Genomic DNA, 9,283 nt, shown 5'->3' with positions numbered 1-9,283 from the left:
CCGTTCAATAGGCTACTAAAATAATTTAAACTTTTTAACATTATGCAAAATTGCAAAACGCTTAGGTGTGTCTCTAATAAAACCTCTGTAATTTGCTCTGCTTCCATTCAGCAGCATCAGGTAATGTTCATTTGTTGATTAATGGTTTTCTTTCGGTTTTGATCTACTGCTGAATATTTTTATAAAATCGTTTTTCTGTTTTAGCCTCAGCTATGTTGACACAAAGGCATCTGCTGTGATGCTTACACATTAGATAAAGTCTCGAAAGTGTCAGCTTTCTTTTTATAGTTATAAAAATATGCAAATGTACTGATCTATGATCTGAATTATACTATTGACTGACTGTCTGAGGCTAATAGTTACACCAAAACTCTGTCCTGATAGTTTCCACTTTCTCTTTTGTATCACACATACTGAGACAATATTCGGGTTAAATAACCATGAAAACAATTTATTTATTCAGTTTAGAGGTTTACACATCATTATAATCACAGAGCCCGCTTCACTTGAATTGTCCACTTGATGGCGCAGTAGAGCAAATGAATCATCACAATGCTTCCAACCATGAGTCGACCAATTGGGTGGAAAGCTTCAGCTCATCATGAGGCTTCATCTCACCATCACTACAAAGAAGCCAAAACCCCTGCGTGACGACCCACTGCACCCTGCCTTCCTTTTGGCTCATGTGTGTCTTGTTTGCAGGTAATGGAGAGGCGGAGTTCCCGTTTACAATCAGTGACACTGGCAACACCTGGGCCAGTGTGCCAGGACTCTATATGAAAAGCCTTTAGGGCATAGTTTTAGTTGGCTCCCAGACACCAGGTTTGACTTTGGCTGTGTTAGCTTTGGTTTAATTTTGGCACTACTACATGCATCATCTTCCACTCATCCATTCCTTTACACACTACTAATGGTACTGATTACACACGCCACTGTTTGTTTTTGACAGTAGGGTTTCTTTTCTGTTTTATTTGTTTTAAAAGAATAAAGCAGCTTGGAATACATTCCTAACCATGTCTGGGCTTTTCTTTGTCATGACCATATGGCCCGGTTCGTGACACCCTGTTTTTCAGGCAGAGGAGAAAAAGAGGGGCTCGGTGTAAGATAAAGAAGCATTTTTTTTTAACTGTGAATCGTGCAAAGCTACTCTAGTAGAGTCCAAGAATAAGAATATCATGTTGAAAATGAACATGAGGATGATCAAAATGCATTTCCTCCAACAAATACATACTATAGAGAGCGGAGCTGCTTCATCATTTAAAAAACAAAACAAAGAAAACAACGTCTTTGGCTGAGCACAAACACAAGCGCTCAGGAATCAGATTAACCAACAACAGACAACAGCCAAGATTTGTTTCAACAGCTCACACTGTAAAAAGAATAACCCTATTCAAATTAAAAAAAATGATGTCCAGTTGTTACATCCAAAATATTTGGCTTTATAGAATCCAAATTGAGTCACTTGATATGACCTGATACTTTTATGTTGATATAAACAATATTACTAGACTTGACTGAAACTTTAAATTTTGCATTGATCCAAATTGATTTTTTTACATAGAACCATATTTTAATTATTGAACCAAGCTAATATATTGAAATTTAACCAACCTAATGTATTCACATCGAACCAAATTAACATGAACTAATATGTTTGTGTTGAAGCCAGGTAATTGATTTACATATATTCAAACTATAGTTTTTACATTTCATTTTATTTCAGTTCAAAAATGCTCTGCATTTCCTATAAAAAACAAGACAGTTGGCCAACCAATTATTTCAAAATTATTTATTGTTCCAAACCATTTTAACTATAATCAATAGAGAGGATTAGTAATATACAGATTTAGTGCTACGGCAGAAATGATTAGAGAAATGTTTGTTTTATAAAACCTGCAATCTTTTTAGAACTGTTATAAAACCTGCAACCTGTCTAAAACAGGCATAAAACCATTATAAAAACTCTTTTTAAACCAATTTGCAAGTACTCAAAAATGTTTATATGTGCACTGTGCCTGTACAATGTAAAAAAAAAAAAAAATCTACACATGTATCAATGAAATCAACTTCAATCTCCCTTTCAAATGGGTGTTCTTATAAATTTTGAATGTAGAATACCACTGCAGGCCAACCAAGCAAAATAACCAAGCACACATGCACATGCATGTGCACATACACATGCACACATGCATGCAAACACACTACTGTGCAGTGTTAAGTTCACAATTAAGTTTGCGAATCTTAGAGGTCATCTTGTTAAAGTCAAGCTCCATCATAATCTTTTGAAGAGCCTCAAAGGTGAACCTGAATCCTCGTGGATATTCCATATTAAGAGCATAACAGAGTCCAAAGACCATTGCCACTCCAGCTGCCACAGAAGGCAACTCATTCAGGACTTCCACACCATCAATGATTATCCTGATGTCTCGAGGCTGATGTAGGAGGCTTGAGTTGTCCCTGAAGACGAAGAGTGCCATGGTGGTACTCTGCAGCTCTTCCTCAGCTTCATCTTTCTGGGATATCTTGAGGTAAAATATGGAACAAAATGTACAAGTGAAGAACTGAAGTCTGGCACACCTGATAAATCTTTGACCATAATAAACTACTATTTTGATAGTTGTTTGGTCACAGACTATTAGAACAATTATTTGACTAATCAGATTGTGAATTGCATAATCATTAAATTAAATCAATGGTGGAACATTTTCATAAATGTTCCACAAAGCCCAAGAAAAAAAAAAGAAAACAATACAGAACCCTAAGATATTAACTTGATGAGTTGATTAATCGTTGCTGTCCTACATTAATCACTGCATTTAATAGCAGAGTTGTGAAATTTACATCAAGAGACTGCATCTCATGTAGAGACAGAACAGATATGGACATACCATGTATTCTTTTATCAAGTCCTCAACACATCAGCAAGGTGAATGAGAGGATAATGAGGGAGAGTCTAGATTATTATGAAATGTTTAAAAAGGATGTGCAGTGTAAATGCAAAATGATACCTGTTCAGATTAAATGAAAATGTATGCTTCAGCCATGGAATGGATGGAGCAATCTGTGGTTCTGAAAGCATACAGAAAAAAAAGAATAATGTTACTTCTCTATAAAACACATTACATAGAAAAACCAAGAAATACGTAACATGACATACCAAACAGTCTACAGACCAGCCATTAGCGACTAAGTTTGGCATACGGTCAATTTTTTGCTGTTAAAATTACAATTTCTTCAGAAAATGCACATTTTTCCGAGCCGCGCCTGAAAGTCAATTGAAGGAATTAGTCTTATGTCATTGATCTTATATGCTGGCGTGTTATTTCTGTCTCTAAATCATGCACATTAATAATTATCTTTTGCGCTCGGTGTACACACACATAACACACAGATATTTATATGAAGAGAGACAAACGTGCGTGCACAAACACAAGCTTGTGTCTAGAAACCGCGAGCTCACCAGAAAAATTCAAACGAAGCGGAGCACGGAGTTATACTATGAATGTTATGAACTATGAACTTATGCTAGCTAGCTGTATCCACCACCGATGCATCGTGGTAACGCTAGCTAGTTAGTATACTGGTAAAAAACGGCTTTTTGCCTAACTTGCATTCCCGACTGTGATGGTCGGTTTCTGGTAACCAGTTCTAACGTTGCGCAGGATAGCTAGCTAGCTTATAGCTAGCAGCTACAATCATGCAAAAATTAGGGGTGGCTGTCGACCCAGCTTAAATGGGGTTATTTTCTGCAATTTTGGCAATACAAATTATAAAAGCTTTTGTAACACACTTGGCTTTACTTACGTTTATTTTCAGATGAAATTAATCAAAGATGTGACACGATGTTTCCAGCAGCCATGCAGAATAAAAATGGGTCCCGGTCTATTTCTGGTGGGCGTGTTCAAGTGCAAATCACTTTGACTCAAATTAAAGATATTATCTGTTCAACATGAAAAGAAATATATGTTTTGAGAGAAATCAAAAACTTTGCGTTGTGTCCTTTGTACAGATATTTAGTTTCATCCAAATCAAAAGTGGTATTTTAAAATGCAAAAAGAAAGGGTTTCACAATCAAATCAATGATTTTATTCTGTTTTGAATGGCACTTATTAGATTGAATGAATGACTGCATGTTAGAGACTTTTTTCAGTGCAGAGTAAAGAGTAATTAGCTAACACTGTAACTGTTGGCCAGTAAAAACCCACATTTGCTAACTTTCACATTCAGCAGCTCATTAAGATACTTCAAATAAATCTAATTAAGACATTTAAATGTTGGTTGTATTTTCCTTCCCGATACATGTGAAAGGTTAAGACTTACATCTCCAAATGTAGTGGAACTGATTTGAACCAGAGGACTCAGCCACACTGTTACTATGTACTGCATAAACATGTTGTTTTTTGGTTTTTTGGGGTTTTTTGCCTGTCCCGTTTGGTTCTTTTACCATCAGAATTATTGTCTAAAGGTGAGGAAAGATGCCCAACGGATTTACTTTATCAAATTGACCATCCCAGCCTTGCCGTAATGGTCTATTTGATTCACCTTTTATTGTTTATTTTATTTATTTATTTATTTTCACTTGCTAGATACGGGACAGACTTGAATGAGGAAAAGAAAAGGGAGAAAGGAAGAGGGGGGAAAACAGCAGAGTGTGATCAAGGCCAGGTTTCTTAAGCAGTGGCTGCCCTACTGCATGTTTGAAAATTGCAGGAACCACACCAGAGGACAGACTGCTGTTAATAATGTCAAGGACAGACTGCCCTATACTAGGAAAGATTTCTTTTAAAAATCGTGGAGGGAAAGGATCCTGGGGGGAACCTGCGGGGTTAATATGACACCCCCCAGGGCAGCTGTGGCTACAACCGTAGCTTGCCTCCACCAGTGTGTGAATGCGAGAGTGAATGAATAGTGGCACTGTAAAGTGCTTTGGGTGCCTTGAAAAGCGCTATATAAATCCAATCCATTATTATTATTAAAATCAGCAGTGCAAGGGACAGAGACAGAGGGGTCAGAGTCAGGAGCTGTGATAAGAGGCCTGGTGGTGCCGACCTTTTCAATAAAAGATGATCATCATGTCTGGCGATTATACCTCAGCAGAGACTTTGTTTGGTGAATGACACAGGTCAGAAATAATAGAAACAAACTTCAGAGTGACAGACGAGCAACCACGCACACCAGCGCCATCTTGTTACCAGTAAGGTGTGAAGAACAGTTGGACCAAAGGTTCATTCAAGACTTTTTATGTGAAGGGAAGGAGTTTAAACTGGATTCTGGATTTATCAGAAAATCAGTTCAGTTCATTCTGTTTCAGGATGGCTGAGTGGTCTAAGGTGCTGTGTTTAGTGCTCACTCTCCCCTGGAGGTGTGGGTTTGAATCCCACTTGTAGCAGTTTCTGCTTCATTGTCTTTCTCGGTGTTCACATCTCCTCATTCCTGAAATGGTCTGCTCACATTCACGTCCAGTCCAAAAAGGCTAGGCAAGCCCCTGTACTGTCTCTGACAACTCAGGAAGTTAGCAGGTTTTTCCAGTGGTCCTCAGAACTTTCTATTCAGGCGCTGTGGAGAGCATCCTCACACAGAACATCACTTCCTGGTGTGGGAATAACTGTGTCCAGGATTGAAAAGCAGAGTGATCCATGCGTCAGAACGCGTTACAAATGCAAATACAGTATGATCCACAAATAAAACTTCCCTACAGGACATTTACACCAGGAGATGTTGGTCCAGAGCATCTCAGATATTAAAGGACTGGTCCCATCCCAGTAACAAAATGCTTCGACTTCTGCAATCAGGCAGAAGGTTCCACACCATCGGGGCCAAAACAGAGACTCAAGGAGGAGCTTCTCTCTTCAGGCCATACGAGTCCTAAATCAGAACATGCCCCCACTCCCCTCATAGCATCAATAAGTGACTGAAACAGGACCTTATATCAATCTGTTCACACTTCTCTGGTCACTCAGTTGAATTACTCTGTTTATATTACTCTGGCCACTTGTTTACTTGCACTGCTCTGTCAATACGTTGCTGTGCTAATATGGCACAAGACACGTTAACACTCCATTTGCACAATGTACATTTTCAGATTTTTGATTTAAAATGTCCAGACTTTTAAAATTTATTTACTTATTGTATATAATGTCTTTTTTTGTACAGTCAAAGGAGCAGTTCACTGTTTTTTTTTTGTAATTTAATGACTATGCATGTGACAAATAAAAAATCTCGAGTCTTGAACGTTATGCTCTCTCTTTCTAGGCCCTGCCAGTACTCTCGCTCCAGCATTTTGGATCAGCTGAAGGCTTTTGAGGGAGTTTTTATGACATCTGAAAATAGCAAATTGCAGTTTCCCAGGACTTGCATGAACAGTTCAACAGCAAAGCCCCAAATACCAAACAGGCTCATCAGGGATTTGAACCCAGGACCGTTTACACCCAAAGTGAAAAGGGAAAAGCTTCCTTAGGCATTTTCCAGGTCACAGCAGAGGTGTGCTTGCAGGCCGAGGAGGAGTGAGGTGCTGAGGCTGCTCCTGCTGTTCTCCAGCGAAGCCCAGGTGGCTGCTCTCAAAGCTGCCCACAGCAAAGAGGAGCAGCTTCAATTACATGTTTCTTAGATTGTCACAAATAAGCTTTCGTCTAATTTTCAGATGATCACTTTTAATTTTAAATTAAGAACCAATTTAGGTGGGTTATTTAGAGCTTCCAATGAGGTGCATGTATTTAGATCATGGCGGACAAAAAAAGAGTACCTGAAGAAAAACCCTGCAACATGAAGCATGCACCCACTGCAATCAACACAGTGGCATGAGCATATAGTCATACAGATGAGCATGACAGCGTCAAGCTTTATAACCACAAACCTTACACCACAAATTAAGTCAAATTTTGACCCTAAAATCTGAATTTTGCAGTTAAAATCATCACATAATTTTCATCTGTAATATTTTATTTCACTTGGTACATAAGTTACATGTGTGCATAATGCACTGAAATAGATTCCTTTGTGGTACTGAAGCACTAATGTTTACTGATGTTTATTTTTGTGTATCAGTAAAACTGATGTGCGTTTTTCCACATGCATATTCTTAATGTTGTGTGAGAGAGTTACACATTTATAATATATGATACATAACTGTGTATTGTAGTAGTTCTGTGTACAAGTTTGAATTGAATTCTCTTATTTAGTCTAAAATAAAACTCTGTGTTATCTTGTTAACATGAATAACAAATAATTACCTTAGAAAAACTTTTTGGAGAATTCAAATGGTAAACAATAAGAACAAGGCCAACGACATCCTTCATATCAGCTCTGTTAGCTGTCCCTGTATGAGGGACTATGGGAACATGTGTGCAGCTGCAGAGATTCTTTCAAATGGAGCCTAAACAACATGTGGCAGCTGAGAGGCTCTATAGACAACACGTGGGCTCGTCCAGGATTTGAACCCGGGACCTCTCACAGCCAAAGCGAGAATCTGATGCCACACAAATTATTTGTGCCGCTCCAAAAATAATTTCTGTCCACTATGAGATGAAGGAGAACAACAGCCTGATACCTGCAGGCCTGACAGCAGCAGATGTATCACTGCTGTAACACCTGTAACATTCAGCAGTCGTCTCATTGTTCTGACACACACAACAAACGTATTGACTACACTACACACTAACTACACAAGATTTGTGCTAAACGTGGCAAATCTCTCACATCTCAAACACGCCGTCACTCCTAAAACTTCCCCCTCCCTAAACAACTGTTGCAATATCATTTTTACCTATGAAGCGCCTTGAGGCGACTTTTGTTGTGATTTGGCGCTATACAAATAAAATTGACTTGAACTGAATTTTTTTTTTTTTTTTTTTTTTTTTGCCTGTCCCGTTTGGCTCTTTTGCCATCAGAATTGTTGTCTAAAGGCAAAGAAAGATGCCCAACGGATTTACTTTACCAAATTGACCATCCCAGCCTTGCCGTAATGGTCCATTTGATTCACCTTTTATTGTTTATTTTATTTTCACTTACTGAATACGGGACAGACTTGACTGGGGGAAAGAAGGGGAGAAAGAAAGAGGGAAAGAGAAACAGCTGAGAAGAGGGACGGGGGAGAAGGGCAAAAGACAAAAACCAACAGAACGGGCAGAGAAAAAAATGCATATTTCAATCACCTGGGTCACCTGCTGAGAAAGAAAAAAGAAAACAAGCAGAAGAGAACAAGAGTAATAGAATAAACAACATCACAATGATATATGGGAATATGACAGTAAATACTAAATATTAAACATTATTGTGCAGCACATAAGATCAACAGAACACAGTGTGCTTTGAGGTAGGAGCCAAAAAGGGTGTAGTTTGTGGGTGTGATCACCCGTGTGTACACCTGTGAGCATGGACGCGCTTGTTTTTTGTTTTTTAAAAGGTTCCTTCATGTAATAATCTGCTAGAGGGTGTGGGGGGGCCACAGCCCCGTCCTTCAGGGCATGAAGCAGGTATGGAGGAGATCAAAACTCCAGACATCCAGAGGCCCCCAGAACACAAGAGACCAAGGAAGACCAACAGAGGGGCAGCTGCGCCACTGTCCCAGAAAGAGCTGAGGAGAGTCCCAGATGAGGGCTCACCCAGCAGCCGCGGAGCAGAAGCCAGGGGGAGTTGCAGTGACGCGCCCGTGAGCTCCGCCGGCAGCCAGCCGCGCCTGAGTGACCGAGCCCCAGGCCGAGAGGCCGGGGGCACCCCACCTCCGAAGTGGCCCGAGCGAGCCCCAGGCTCCAGGCCCCGATAAGCGGCCGCCAAGGAGTGAGCCGGTGTGTACCTGGACGCCCACCCCCAGACACAAAGAACCACCAACACACCGATGTCCGAGGGGGACCGCCACTGGCAGGGGAAGTGGTGGTAGGGGGAGATAGGCCTCCATACCTTGGAGGGCCTGAGATGTCCCCAGAGAGGTGGCGCCTGACACCCAACCTGACATATAGACACAGACATACAGGCACACACAGATACAAACATCCATTCCCACCCTCATGCTCTCATATACACTTACTCCACACTCAACCAACGTGGAGACAGACATAAAGAGACGCTGTACACACGATCACACTCCCCAAGCGTACTCTACAAACCGGGTCTAGGTGCCCTTGCCCCTGGAGGGGGGAACTGCACCCAGACCCAGGTGGTGTTACCCTTTTCCCTGCGGTGGGGGGAGGCAGACCGCCCCGACTCTGCAGCAGCAGGAAGGCCCCACACTCCAGACCGCAGTCGGACGGCCAACTCCTCCTCCTAGCCCCCCCGCTCCAGCAGGTCG

The sequence above is a fragment of the Simochromis diagramma genome, unplaced genomic scaffold (genome assembly GCF_900408965.1).
Source record: "Simochromis diagramma unplaced genomic scaffold, fSimDia1.1 OVJJ01000095.1, whole genome shotgun sequence".
Classification (NCBI taxonomy): Eukaryota; Metazoa; Chordata; class Actinopteri; order Cichliformes; family Cichlidae; genus Simochromis; species Simochromis diagramma.
The sequence above is the reverse complement of the archived record's forward strand: the minus strand, read 5'-3'. Positions refer to the sequence as shown.